At 45.4% G+C, this 16,013-nt stretch overlaps 1 pseudogene; it reads left to right on the forward strand.

The window, feature by feature from the left end:
- LOC119383984 (putative nuclease HARBI1) overlaps window positions 1-3,568 on the forward strand; it is a 30,316-nt pseudogene extending 26,748 nt beyond the window's left edge.
- The last annotated feature ends 12,445 nt before the right edge of the window (window positions 3,569-16,013 follow it).

Below are 16,013 nucleotides of genomic sequence, written 5' to 3' on the forward strand. Positions count from 1 at the left end.
CAAATTTCGGCCGCAAAAAACACTTTTCCGTCAATTTCGCGATTTCTGAATTTTGAGCGCACCAAGGGAAAAAACGGTGCACTTCTTCGTCACAATATTTATTCCCCTCAGAGAACAGGTGAAATACAATCTTGTGAGTTTATTATCTTTCTTGCTTGTCGAAGCACTTTTGAAGAAAAAAAATCACAAACTTGGCAAATCGCACAAAATACCTGTGTTTGAGGAATTTATTGCTGCAAACAAGTTTCAGTGAGGATAATAAAAATCGGCACAGTCTAACTTTCATACCTTCGCTCTTTTTTAAAATAATTTTCGCGGTTTTGTCGCGCTTTCTTTTACTCGATAATTGGGCTGAAACGTAGGTAATTTACCAAAAACGCCGAACTTTGAAAATAGTTTTCTCAAAAATGCCATTTTGAAGTTTTTCTTAAATCTCTCTGATTGATGTCAAGGACGTCATCTATCGCTCTGCATAAAAAAAAACGTTGCATTATTTTGGTTGCTAACAAGTTATAATGCGTCAAATGTGACCAAGTGAGCCTAGCGGCCGCGTCGTTCGCTATGTGCTGAAACTCGAATATAAGTCGCTCAAAATGCCTGTACCTGACGTAATCACAAATCAGCAGCTCCACACCAACAAATGCGCAGCCAGGTGTCATGGTTCAGCAAGCTTTGTTGCGCGATCAGCCGCTTGACAAACCCTCAGCAGCAGCCGCTCGATGCTGCGGGCGCTCTCATTACATGAGTGCCGCTTCGACTGCGTATGAGCTCCGTTTGCACGCCAAACTACGCTCAGAGGACGAACGAGAGAAGGAATGCATCACTGTGAAAGTTAAAGGCTATTAAGCGCCAACAAATGTCGTAATATGCAACGAATGCTCTGCCTGCAATTTCGAAGTGCGCGCCTTCAATGCAGCACGCATGTATTTTTTCCCTCCTGTTATGCCCGCAGCCGCAAAATATCGTGATAAACACTCGACTTGCGTTGAATATTACATCTGCGGACGCACAACAATACAATATTGTAAATGCGGTGCTTTAATGAAGCGAATGACTTGCACTCACTTATTTTCACAGCCGGCTGACACAAGTGTTCTGGCACGAGATAAAGAACTGCAATTTGAGTTGTTCAATTATCGGAAGCACGTATGAGACATTTCTTTAAATGCAAATGGCTTGCTTTTGTGTCACATATTGCTGATAGAGTGAACCTAGTCATCTTTAAGCCATCAGAAGAGAGAAAGCAACACATGAGCGTGCTACGGTAGGTGCTCACTGCAAAATTACCGGCAGAGTTTTCGTTGTATAGCACAGCTTTTGTTGGCGCTTAACAGCCTTCAACTTTCACAGTGGTGCATTCCTTCTCTCGTTCGTCCTCTGAGCGTAGTTTGGCGTGCAAACGGAGCTCATACGCAGTCGAAGCGGCACTCATGTAATGAGAGCGCCCGCAGCATCGAGCGGCTGCTGCTGAGGGTTTGTCAAGCGGCTGATCGCGCAACAAAGCTTGCTGAACCATGACACCTGGCTGCGCATTTGTTGGTGTGGAGCTGCTGATTTGTGATTACGTCAGGTACAGGCATTTTGAGCGACTTATATTCGAGTTTCAGCACATAGCGAACGACGCGGCCGCTAGGCTCACTTGGTCACATTTGACGCATTATAACTTGTTAGCAACCAAAATAATGCAGCGTTTTTTTATGCAGAATGACAGATGACGTCCTTGACATGAATCAGATAGATTTAAGAAAGAATAAAAATGGTCTTTTTGAGAAAAATATTTTCAAAGTTCGGCGTTTTGGTAAATTACCTATGTTTCAGCCCAATTATCGAGTAAAAGAAAGCGCAATAAAACCACGAAAATTAATTTAAAAAGAGCGAAGGTATCAAAGTTAATATGTGCCGATTTTTATTATCCTCACTGAAACTTGTTTGCAGCAATAAATTCCTCAAACACAGATATTTCGTGCGATTTGCCAAGTTTGTGATTTTTTTTCTTCAAGAGTGCTTCGACAAGCAAGAAAGATAATAGACTCACAAGATTGTATTTCACCTGTTCTCTGAGGGGAATAAATATTGTGACGAAGAAGTGCACCGTTTTTTACCTTGGTGCGCTCAAAATTCAGAAATTGCGAAATTGACGGAAAAGTGTTCTTTGCGGCCGAAATTTGTAATTTTTTTTTTTCAGGCGAAAAATGTATTTCGCAACACTAACTTCGAAACCATTGTTCTGGGTGTAATTCCTAGACCTACAGCAACTTTCATCAAAATTGGAAATGGTGACCGGGACCTTGTGTTCGATCTTATCTGGACACACCCAGAAGTTGATAGAAATAAAGTTCATTTTCACCACAATCTTTATGGCAAGTATTGTTAAGGTCAGACGGCCAGAAAAGGTGGAATATCAAACACGTCATAAAAATTAAGAACGTGGAAAAGCCTGCAGAATCGTGAACCGTTGGACTTGGTGATGCGGCCTTACAAGGATGAAGAGCAGAGAATTGCCGATGAATAAGTAGTCTGGCCAAAACAACACCAGGTCTTTTCCTGTCAGCACCGGTGTTTTCCTTTTTTTTTTTTGGTCGGTGTACTTATTTATCGGCCATTATCCGCTGTTAATCCTTGAAAGGGAAACGGGTATTTCACAGAATTTTCAAGCCTGCCCATTGTAGGTGAGAACGCAATTGACTTGCGTGACGAGTAAACGCGCTTTGGCTCTCTGAAGATTTATTAATCACTTACGCACAGACTGCCCATGCCTCGTAGATAACGTGACAGCACTGCGACGCCTGCGGAGACGGCGCAAATGTGCCTAAAAAATCTATGTAACTACAATCCCATTAAAAGGATGTGAAAGTAATATTGCAGAGAGTCACTTCCAGTTCACTCATGCCTGGAGAGCACGGTACGCAATACAGTATATGAACGATTACACCATAGGTTGTAGCATCAAGATAAAACCACACTTCATTGAAACTTGTAGCAAATGCTATTGGTGCTAATAAGAATTCATTCGAAATGTTCTCAGAAATTTTGGCGCTTCTGAAAGTCTAGTATCCTTGTGTGCAATGTTTATCGAGTTAGTTTTAAGATGTGTAACCTTTTGCACTTTCTGATTAGTCCGCGAATGCATGATGGTTGCTCACAAAGATACTTCACTTTCTTTAACGCCGCCGTGATAAGGGAGGGAGGAATGTTGCAAAGAGTACTAGATGACCTATTTCATTGAGCTGCAGCGCTCCAGGTCACGATGGCTGAACTTCAATGGGGCGAATTGTAGGAATGGTCGTTTACGCAGGTTCAAGTGGACGTTGAAGAACCCCATGTAGTTAAGATGGCCCGCCACTGAAGTCTCGCTCGCAATTTTTTTGTTTTTCGCCGTATAAAACTCCAGTAAACTTTATTTTTCTGGTCTCATTTGACGCCGAATATTCGCCTGTGCTTCCATGTCTTCCAGGAGCTTCCCGACATGTACCTGTCTCCAACACCGTCGGACTCGACTCTCGCTCTCGAAGACGATGAAGGCAGAGACGAGGAAGACCTCATCGAGGAAGACCTCATCGAGGACTAGTGCCTTCCTTGCGATCGGCATTCTCTGCTTGCGACTCACGGCGAATAGTGATGCCAGATTTCATCCTTTCACTATGTTGGAATGCACGCTTTCAGGGCTTCACAAATGTAGTTGCAAATGAAAGTACAAAGTGCAACTGCTGCAGGTTCATACAGCAAGTAAACAAGCAGTGAACGTTGGAGTTTTCTTTCCTTCTCTGTCAGCGGCACGTCAGCCTTCCGTAAGTGCGCTTCATTCCGGTGGAGGATTCATGGAATTATTTCCATGGAATTGTTTCTACCATTCGCTAATTAAGCTAATGTATCTCTTTTTGTGCTTAATTGGGACATGAAAGTAAAGATGCAGGAAAGATTTCTCCCGTCGTAATTACTCCCAAGATTACTGCTAACAATTCAACTGTATACGTCTAGTTTCGCGTTAGCATTAGTGTTGTACACTGCGCTGCCAAAACGTACAAGAGGCCTGAACGAATGAAACGAAAAAATTATTTCTGGCCTAAAGCGACACTGTAGACTTGCAATTGGCAGTAACTCAACGTAGGAGAGTTCCATCAAATTATAATTCTCAGGCGTGTTCTGTTCAGTCAAGTGTAGTTTGGAATCTATTTGTATCGATTGCAGATAATAAATACTTGATAAATATATTTGTTTGTTCGCCGTACGGTGATGCCAGTTTGAAAGACTCTGCGTGGTCATAAGTGGCCGTCCTTGAGCGCATGCGCTGAACACTCGTATCAGACATGGCCTGATTTCGGCGAAGCATGATCAAGCCTATAAGCTGTTTCTTTAATCATGTGTTATGGGATGTCGGCGATTTTATGTAGCGCCGGCTACTCCTTTTCGTAGAGAGTATAATTATTGCAAATCATGTACATGAATGAAAACTACATGAAATCGCACAGTTCATTCACATATCGTCATTAGGAATGGCACAAAACACAGTCCACTTACACAGCTCTAGCGTTGACATAATATGCAGTCTCGCGGACATCGAATATGTTGGCAACGCGACACACCAGGTCAAGCCAATGGGAGACGGAATAAGTTTTAGCATAAATCGGCACACAGTGCCACACGGCAAGCTGAAAGTAAATAAACATATGTAGAATACATGCATAAGGTACATAAAGCATACATCAAATGAGCGTTCTCTGTGTACTAAATGTTTATCTCAATAATATTGCACAATATCGCTCGGTTCTATATATTCGTTTAGTACCAATGTTTCCGCTATTGTAATGCTTGTCTTGGCCATGATGTATTCCCAATAAATCGCGTAACTACCGTTCTCTTTCTTTGGCGTATTGTAGTTATTCTAACAGATGATGTCATATTTGCTCTACTAGGTGGCCGCAAGTACACTCTGGCCTTTCTGCTAGTGGAACTTTGTGCAAGAACGCCGCTACTTGTGTGCGCGGTACAAAGCCGGAGGCGGTGAACCAGCGTTTTAAAGATTCTGTTGGCATTAAATCTTAAAAGCGAGTGAATGCGAGCCAGTTGGTAAGAATCCATGGTTAAAAAACAGCGCGAAGAAGACCTTCACTGCAAAACACGCACGGTGCGCTCCCGCGCTTTTCAATCGATACGAAACCCCGCCTCCAAGCTCTTGTGCGCCTGTGCCGATCAGCTTGGATGCGCGGCCGCACCGTTAGCGCTGGCGCCCCGCGGAGCCCAGCCACGCGGCGCCGTGTTCGTACCAAGAGTGGACGACCCTGTACGTAAAGAATAAATGCTAAATGTAGTTTCTTTTATACTAAAAGAGCCGAGTCCACTGTAAGCTAATTTGAGAAAAACGCAGTTGTTTGGTACTGGCAATATGGTCGGGCCTACTCCAGCAATTTTTGCCAATGTGCCCCTCTTACCATAACACTTCAGACCTATATTGCTGCGAAAATCGCTATACGGTACTCAGGAGTAAAATTTAGATTTGGCTCTTATTGATTGCAACATTTTATTTGGGCTTGAATCGGCTACGCAAAAGTAGTCTGTATGGCAGAAAGTGAGCAATATAGCAATAATTTGCGACAAAATGAACACCATCTTGTGCCTTCGCCGGTGCCGTCCTTTGTTGCATGGGCGTAATGGCGATGACTAGACTTGAAGAGCGAGTCGTCCTTCCTGGCAACAGGCGCACTGTTCTGGACTGTCGGCAGCAGATTCTTGTTCCTGGCATCTACAGTCAGTAGAGTAGGTCCTGTACCCAGGGATTAAAGTCGGCGTGGGGGGGGGGGGGGACTGGGGGGCCTGGCTTTCCCTCCATTTTTTAGGGGCTCAGCCCCCCCTCGGCAGGTCTACTGTAGCATGGCGGCACCCATTTGACAAGCGTCGCAGTTAACTTTTTTGTCAGTAGTGCTGTGTGCAGAGGAATTGCAGCTCTCTAAATTTTTTAACAGCGATTTATACGCAATTGTTCGGTTGATGGGGCGTCAGCAAAAAAAAAAAGCGAGAAACTGGTGTCATCGTACTGCTGAATGCAACTCCCCGAGACATTGCACACCATGGGTCCCCACCAAGTTCGACTAAGCTTCTTGGCACAACCCACTTTTTCACGAGGCACCTGTGCGTGAGGATACCTGCTCGTGAATCAGTGAAGGTTCGCCTTGGTCTCTTTAGGTCAACAGTCAATTTTCATTCGTTTAGTGGTGCATTATGAGTCTGTTGCAATGCCAAAGATGCATGTATTTTGCCTACTTTTTTGGGCGAGTATGTGTGAACAAAAAATATAGCATTCTCGTGCCTGAGGTTCTCACTGCAGTGAGTGAACTGATGTTCAGCGTTGCAGCTATACTTATTTGCTTTGAGTTCGCTCGTCAAAACTCGTTGAGAGGGGTATCGCGAAGTCTTGTCTAAGGTCATCCTTAGTTAAGTCCGGCCACCACAAAATCCGCGACATTTTTACCTCTCAGGTGGCTAGACTCCGAGAAGCAGGTTTTCCGGAGGCTCTGCTGAAGGCCATAGCCGAGTCACCATTGAAGACCATTTGTAGCTGTAGTGCAGCTTCTTGTGCTGACAGTACAGTAAGAGTAGAAGGGTGAGAATTTCTGGTTTTGCCCTACGTCCACAATCGTTCGCATGATATTAGGAAAGCGGCGAAGAAATTTGGCGTGGATGCTTTATGCTCAGCGCCATGCAAGTTGTCCCGTGTGTGCGCCCTTGCGAGGGTTGTGAAAAATGGTGACTGCGGCCCACACCACAAACGCAAGCTTGTAGGATGCAAATGGGCGGTGGTCTACGAGTTGCCGTTGAGCTGTGGCAGGATCTATGTGGGCCAAACGGGAAGATGCTTGAATAAGCGCGTGTTGGAGCATTCGTATGCTGAAGGTTCAGGTAGTGGACAACACTTGGCGGTATATTCTAGGTCGTGCGCTAATTACAAGCCACTCTTTAAGGAAACAGAAGTGTTGGGGCGTGCCAGAGAAAAAAGGGTACATGGAATATTGGAAGCGTCGGTGATCTTCAGGCTTGCTCCAGAAAAGTGCGTGAGTGAACCTCCTGCTTATCTACGCAAAAAAAAGAGGTTGAATTTTTAGGGTAGATAAATGGCCTCGAATATAGTGTGTGATACTGTCACGAATTCTTGTGCGCATGTATGTTGTCAGAAGTCGAACTCTGATGTTTTCAATAAATTCGGTTGTTAGTCTTCGACCGTCCTGTCAACTTCTTCTGCTTGTGTTCCGTCCCCCGCGCAGTTTTATTTCTGTTTCAATGTCGTACCAACTAGCCCCGCAACGCATATTACTTGGGTGCTTAGCTACATCGCAAAAAAAGAGCGAATTCTGGCTAAGTGGGTAATTATTTAATTGTTGGGCTTTTACGTCCCAAAACCACAATACAATTATGAGAGACGCAGTAGTGAAAGGCTCCGGATATTTCGATGCCCCGGGGTTCTTTAACATGCGCCTAAATTTTGGCACACGGGCCTCTAGCATTTTCGCCTCCTCGGAAATGCGGCCGCCGCGGCCAGTATAGGGTCCCGCAACCTACGGGCCAGCATTCGAGCACCATAACCACTGGACCACCGCTGTGGGTGCTAAGTGGATACTTCGCAAGGGTATTTGCACTAGGCGCCCTGAGAGACTAGAAACGGATCGAAGGCCGCTCATGCTGCGTGTTCCGCACAGGCCTGGTATTTTCCAAAATGGTAAATATGTGTCGTTTAAAGGTTTTTGAACGCTACAAAATTCTGAGAACGCTTAAGCTTCGCCTTCAAGAGTAGAACACGATAGCGTAATCGGGTCCCGTTCCTACACACTTAACATTTTAACACCCTTAAGGGTGTAAATCGGCTTGTCGCCAGACGGACACCCTTAGGGTGTTTCTGCCTACACCCTTCTTGAAGGGTGTTATTTGAACACCCTAGAAGAAGGGTGTTCAGCAAAATAAAATTAGGGTGTTAGGGTGTTCGTGCACTTTAGCACCCTTCTACGTGGGTGTTGGATGTGTACCATCTGTTATATCGACTATCACAAAGCATCGAATGGCTATGCACGAGACATGCTATTATTGAAGCAAAGGGTCAGAAAAGGCAGTCTGTTTAGTTTGCTTTACAAACAAGGCTTTTAGTAGTCAGTGCATTTCAGTCAACTTGCTTATATATATATATATATATATATATATATATATATATATATATATATATATATATATATATATATATATATATATATATATATATATATATAGATTATTGGTCAGCTGCCAGCTCGTAAAAAAGATCACGTGCTACGCGACGCCAAGAGGCCAAAAAAGAGTGTTCCACACTCGCCGCCATGGCTGCGATTGGCGCTGACTAACACTCCTTGGTTTAAATCGACATATATACCCCAGAAAGTGGACGGGAGGATGACCGCCGCCGTAGCTCAGTGGTAGAGCATCGGACGCGTTATTCGAAGGTCGCAGGTTCGGTCCCTGCCGGCGGCAAGTCATCTTTTCGTCCACTTTACTTTCTTCACATTTATATTCTAAATACTACAGATAACACCCCCTATACTTTCCTTGGCGTTATTGTCTGTTAGTTCTCATTAATATTGTGTCTAACAAAGATAAACGAGCCCTTGAAAATCATCTGCTTTCCTTCATTCATAGCGAGGGTCTCGTCCTGGCAGACTTAATGCCTTCAGGTAGTAGGCGAGGGATTAGGTAGTAGGCGAGGGTCAGCTGTCAGCTCGTAAAAAGATCACGTGCTACGTGACGCCAAGAGGCAAAAAAAGAGTGTTCCACACTCGCCGCCATGGTTGCGATTGGCGCTGACTAACACTCCTTGGTTTAAATCGACATATATACCCCAGAAAGTGGACGGGAGGATGACCGCCGCCGTAGCTCAGTGGTAGAGCATCGGACGCGTTATTCGAAGGTCGCAGGTTCGGTCCCTGCCGGCGGCAAGTCATCTTTTCGTCCACTTTACTTTCTTCACATTTATATTCTAAATACTACAGATAACACCCCCTATACTTTCCTTGGCGTTATTGTCTGTTAGTTCTCATTAATATTGTGTCTAACAAAGATAAACGAGCCCTTGAAAATCATCTGCTTTCCTTCATTCATAGCAAGGGTCTCGTCCTGGCAGACTTAATGCCTTCAGGTAGTAGGCGAGGGATTATTGGTCAGCTGCCAGCTCGTAAAAAAGATCACGTGCTACGTGACGCCAAGAGGCAAAAAAAAGTGTTCCACACTCGCCGCCATGGCTGCGATTGGCGCTGACTAACACTCCTTGGTTTAAATCGACATATATACCCCAGAAAGTGGACGGGAGGATGACCGCCGCCGTAGCTCAGTGGTAGAGCATCGGACGCGTTATTCGAAGGTCGCAGGTTCGGTCCCTGCCGGCGGCAAGTCATCTTTTCGTCCACTTTACTGTCTTCACATTTATATTCTCCCCGCAGGGGCGTCTGTGGAAGCAGGCGTTTTGTGTGTAGCGACACCACGGGCCCGAGCTAACGGGGGGGTTTCGACCCCCTCCCACGCCTAGCCGTGCGTGGCTCTGCCGTGTCCGGGGAAAAGGGGATCCTGGGGGTTGAGCCGACGCCAGGTGGTTGGACCTTTAAGGCCTCCCGACAGAGGCAACACACCCCTTTGGCCCCGGCTTCACGTAGACGGCACCCCTGGGCTGACCCACCCAGGGGAAATCGGCAGTCGCCTTTTCCTGTCCCTCTCTCCTGACACCTTCGCCTTTCGCTCTCACTTTATATCTTTCCTGTCTACTTCTCTCTTCCGTTTACTTCCGATTTTTCGTGGTGGCGAGGGTTAACCCTGTGTGACGTAACCAACCTAGGTTATATCATATTTGGTTATAGTGGCAATGTACAGTTGGCATGTCAGGGATTGCTCTCAACCTCTGCCATGTCCCCTTGTTGGGCTCGGTGGTGGGTGACTGGCATTGTCGCCGAACAAATCAATATTTTTATGGGATCCTCGAACCCTTCAACTGATCGTACCCTGAAAAGGGTCCGCACCGATGCATCAGTTCTGCTTTCGCCAAAAAACAAAGAAACGTTCCCGAAATTCCATGTAATACATTGTGAACAATCATCGACAAAGGCTCGAGCTATTTCACCGTTTTTGGTTGCTAAGTGTCTAAGGGAAACTATCGGAAGCGGCTATAAGGCTACTAAGATGGCGAGTGGGGATTCGCTCCTCGAAGTAAAAGACAAGGACCAATATAACAAGCTTGCACACCTCGTGGCGTTTGGAAGCAATCCTGTCTCGGTGAGCGCACACCGGACCATGAATACTGTCAAAGGTGTAGTGTCAGACGAAGATCTAATGGAACTCAGCGATGCAGAACTCCTGGACGGATGGAGAGATCAAAATGTAGTCCATGTGCAGCGCATCACAATCAGAAGGAATGACATCGAAATCCCGACAAAGCACATAGTACTGACTTTCAGCTCAACTACCTTACCCGAAACTCTGGAAACCGGCTATGTAAAACTGCATGTCAGGCCCTACATTCCCAACCCGCGGCGTTGCTTTAAATGCCAAAGATTTGGGCATGCGTCCCAGGGCTGTCGAGGGCAATTTACCTGTGCAAAATGTGGAACAACGGGGCATTCCGTTGATGATTGCAATCACGACGAGACGCACTGTGCGAACTGCGACGGCCCTCACCCTGCGTACTCCAGAGCTTGTCCAGCCTGGAAAAAAGAAAAAGAAATTATTACTGTTAAAGTCAAAGAAAATATTACGTTCCGTGAAGCACGACAACGTATTTCACCGTCCTTCGCAATAAAAACATCTTTCGCCGAAATGGTGCAGCGGGGGGTGACACCACTACGGCCTTTGGCGGTTGCCCGGACCACGCGCAGTGTGCCGAGGCCAGCGCCACCCGCCCCCACGGCGGGAGTAGCCAAGGCTGCCCTGCCATCCCCGATCCTGACCACACCAGTGGCGTCGACGAGCTGCAGCAGCAGCCAAGGCACCACAGAGGCCAACGAGGTCCCATCGACGTCCGGCCAGGTGGGGTCCAAGACTTCGTTGCCCGATGCGAAGTCTACGCAGCGTAGACATCGCTCTCTCGAGCGATTGTCCAGAGCCTCTCAAGAGGCCATGGACACCACTCCAAGTCAGACGGCGCAGGCAGCGCCGAAGGGGCGGCGGGACTCTCTCGACCGCTCCAAAAAACACAAGACGCCAATTACGGGGCCTGAAAAAGGCCCCGTAATGTAATTGAACCTGCTGGTTCTTGCAATATGTCACCTAACGTTCTTCTCTTCCAGTCACTTGTAGCAGCAAATCTCACCTTTAATTTCAAAATGGCTTTTATTATCCACTGGAATTGTAGAGGACTGCTACATAATTTAGGTGACATAAAAGACATGATAAACACCTTCTCCCCTGTTGCATTGTGCCTACAAGAAACAAACTTGGGCGACAGGCACACAAACTTTTTAAAGGACTTTACTGTCATACGCCGAGATCGAACCCAGGCTAGCAGGTTGTCTGGTGGCGTGGCTGTTATCGTACAAAGTAGTGTCCCTACAAGACGAGTAACGGTTAACAGCCACATAGAAGCCGCAGCGGTTACAATTTTAGCACATAAAACTGTCACAATTTGCTCCGTCTATATCTCGCCAACTACGCCATTCACTGTAAGACATTTGGAGTTAATTTTAAACCAGCTGCCGGAACCTTTTATTGTAACGGGGGATTTTAACGCCCATAACACATTGTGGGGAAGCACTACAACGGATGCTCGAGGACAAATAATCGAAGATTTTATACTTGCGAGTGATATATGTCTCCTAAACACTGGCACAGCCACATACTGCTCCCCAAGTACTGGAGCTATGAGCTGCTTGGATTTAGCGTTGTGCTCCCCATCTATATTTACCGATTTTAGCTGGAGAATCATTGATAATCCTTACGGTAGTGACCACATGCCTGCCATTGTACAACTTCTGTCTCCACTTCCCATGATCCCCTGTAGACCACCACGCTGGAAGCTTGAGTCTGCAAACTGGCCTCTGTTCACTAAAAAAGCTACTCTTGAAACAGAGATAATTGAGGGGTTAAGTGTAGATGAATTGAACGACAGGATCACTGCCTGCATACTAGCAGCAGCAGCGGAGGCTATCCCACAATCTTCTGGCATCTTTTGTAAAAAAGTAAAACCCTGGTGGAATAGCGGTTGTAAACAAGCTAAAAAATTGCAAAACAAAGCGTGGGGTACCTTTCGCAGATATCCGACGCAAGAAAATCTTCTCATATATAAAAAAGCACGAGCGAAAGCGAGATATGTACGCAGGCAAGCAGAAAAAGTATCTTGGAAAAAATACGTCTCCTCCATCAATAGTTCAGTAACGTCCAAGAGAATGTGGGATCAGGTGAGTAAGTTTAGGGGCGATGACACCTGCTACACGGTTCCCATTCTCTCAGCAGCTGGCAGCCAAACAAACTTGCAGGAACAAGCAGACATATTGGGCCAACACTTCCACACAATATCCAGCTCAGCGAATTATTCGGCAGCTTTCCTAAAATATAAAGAATCTGCTGAAAAACAAAAGCTTCCAATCACAGGAGGTTCTGACAAATTATACAACAGCCCGTTAACACTTCTTGAAATTAATAGGGTGCTCACTGCAGGCAAAAATACAGCACCTGGCCCTGACAGAATACATTATGCGATGCTCGCTCACTTGTCCCCGAAAGCAGTAGAGGCCCTGCTTCGTTTCTTTAACATAATCTGGGAAACGGGTGAAATGCCAAATAAATGGAAAAAAGCAATCATAGTCCCATTTTTGAAAGCCGGAAAACAGCCCACATCAGCGAGTAACTACAGACCGATTGCGCTTACAAGCTGCCTTGCAAAATCGTACGAAACCATCATAAATATTAGACTGACATATGTACTTGAAACAGAGAATTTGTTGGATAGCCATCAGTGCGGGTATAAGAAAGGTTGTTCAACAACTGATCACCTGGTCCGACTAGAAAATGAAGTACGCAGTGCGTTCCTACACAAACAACACTGCTTAGCTGTCTTTTTCGACCTCGAAAAAGCGTACGACACTACATGGAGATTCGGAATTTTGAGGGACTTGGCAGATTTGGGGATTCGAGGCAAAATGCTAAACTGTCTCTTTAGTTTCATGTCGAACCGAACATTTCAAGTGCGCCTTGGCACGGTCCTATCACGTGTGTTCATTCAAGAAAACGGCGTGCCTCAGGGCTGTGTTCTAAGCACAACGCTGTTTGTAGTCAAGATGAACTCGATTAACAGGGTTGTACCTACCACAGTAATGCACTCACTTTACGTGGATGACCTTCAGATCGCGTGCCGTGCATCAAATATGGCAACCTGTGAACGTCAAATCCAAATTACTTTAAACAAACTCAACAAATGGGCATATGAAAACGGGTTCCGGTTTTCCTCGGAAAAAACTGTTGCTGTTGTTTTCTCTCAAAAGAGAGGCTTACAACCGGACCCCATCCTGAAACTAAATGAAGCAGTATTACCGGTGAAACAAGAACACAAGTTTTTAGGCATCGTATTTGATAAAAAGTTGAACTTCCTTGCTCACATCAACTGCCTGAAAATTAAAGCAAACAATGCGCTCAATGTTCTCAAAGTTCTGTCCCGCAAGCGCTGGGGCTCTGACCGTAAGTGCCTGCTGCAGATTTACCGCTCTTTGGTACGTAGTATACTAGACTACGGCAGCATAGTGTATGGCTCTGCCAGACACTCCTACCTTCAACGACTAGATCCTGTCCACAATAAAGGGCTACGCTTAGCGACAGGTGCCTACAGAACTTCGCCAATTCTCAGCCTGTATGCGGAATGTAACGAGCCATCCCTAGAACAGAGGAGAACGCAACTCATGTTTGCATACGTTCTCAGAATTTATTCTCTGCCAAACCACATATGTCATAACATCATCACGCACTGCGACAAACGCTTACACTATGCAAACAAGCCAAATGTCATCAAACCGCTGATGCTCAGATTTGAAGAAAAAAAGTCGTGAGTGCAACGCCCCCACTGAAGCACTCGCTGTTATGCCAAGGTCATCCAGACTAGCTCCGTGGAAAGATTTCACGAAATTTGTCGATGTATCGCTGGCACATCTAAAGAAACAAAATACACCACGTGAGCATATTCTACAGCAATTTCGCATGGTGCAGGAAACTTATCACAATTATAAAGAATTCTATACAGATGGCTCCAAAACAAATACGTATGTCGGAAGCAGCGTTGTGCAAGGCACGTGGCAGCGTACAGTTAGACTGCCACAGTTTGTCTCGGTCTACACGGCTGAATGTTATGCTTTGTGGATGGCACTTCAGAGGACTGTGAATGCCGGATACAAAAAAGCAGTAATATACACAGACTCTCTAAGTGCCTTGAAGGCCTTGAATTCGCGGTCTCAGTATGAGCCCATTATTGGCAACATTTTAAACATACTTTCACACGTAAGTAAAGGTCAGTGTATACGTTTCTGCTGGGTCCCTAGCCACGTCGGGATCCCAGGAAATGAAAGGGCGGATCAGCACGCACCAGAAGCACAACGTCTCAATGTTTCCAACATAAAGGTACCTCTAGCGGATGGAATTAATGCTCTTCGCAGATCACTAACACTCAAATGGCAAAGCGAGTGGGAATCAAATATAAACAACAAACTCCAACTGATCAAGCCCTACTTGGTGAATGGAAAACATGTTACCATCAAAAACAGTTCATCGAAGTTGTCCTATGTCGACTTCGCATAGGTCACACGCATATTACACATAACTACCTATTGGCAGATGAGGACCCACCAACATGCGACAAATGTCATGAACAATTGACAGTATTACACATCTTAACAACCTGTCCAGGTATGGAAACTCAAAGACAGAAACACTTCCATATGCTTTATAAGTTACACATACCACTACATCCAAGGTTACTTTTAGGTGAAGAACCTTTAATACCAATAGCTAATATCATGACCTTCTTAGACGAAACAGACTTATTAAATAAGCTTTAATCACTACGCTCCATGCCACACATAGTGCAGGAAGCTTTATAAACTTTTTGCAACCTGTAGCACGGCCTCTTCGAAGAGGCTGTTGCTGCGGCGGCTATTTTAAAATAAAGCACTTGCCTCCTGGCCCTTGGAAACAAGGGCGCGGGGAAGGCAGCAGTGCTATGTACATATCTCTGCGGTTTTAGTATCATAATCCTGTGCAGAATACATACCCATTGACCATCCCGCGTATCATGCTCATAATTTTAACGTATATATACAGTATATTTTACGCATCTATACAGCGAGTGATCTTAGGCCTTTCTACAGCCACACTGCACTTTTCATTCTACCCCATATCGCATAGATTTACCTAGATTACAGTTTATTGGCTTTTGTTGTTTGTTTGTTTCGCTTTTCTCTCCTCTCACCATGTGGCTGGCGCAGCATAGCCGTAGTTGCTTTTGCGCCAATAAAACCAACTTAACTAACTAACTAACTAACATTTATATTCTAAATACTACAGATAACACCCCCTATACTTTCCTTGGCGTTATTGTCTGTTAGTTCTCATTAATATTGTGTCTAACAAAGATAAACGAGCCCTTGAAAATCATCTGCTTTCCTTCATTCATAGCGAGGGTCTCGTCCTGGCAGACTTAATGCCTTCAGGTAGTAGGCGAGAAATTATTGGTCAGCTGCCAGCTCGTAAAAAAGATCACGTGCTACGTGACGCCAAGAGGCAAAAAATAGTGTTCCACACTCGCCGCCATGGCTGCGATTGGCGCTGACTAACACTCCTTGGTTTAAATCGACATATATACTCCAGAAAGTGGACGGGAGGATGACCGCCGCCGTAGCTCAGTGGTAGAGCATCGGACGCGTTATTCGAAGGTCGCAGGTTCGGTCCCTGCCGGCGGCAAGTCATCTTTTCGTCCACTCTACTTTCTTCACATTTATATTCTAAATACTACAGATAACACCCCCTATACTTTCCTTGGC

Source organism: Rhipicephalus sanguineus, chromosome 2, assembly GCF_013339695.2.
Source record: "Rhipicephalus sanguineus isolate Rsan-2018 chromosome 2, BIME_Rsan_1.4, whole genome shotgun sequence".
Taxonomy (NCBI): domain Eukaryota; kingdom Metazoa; phylum Arthropoda; class Arachnida; order Ixodida; family Ixodidae; genus Rhipicephalus; species Rhipicephalus sanguineus.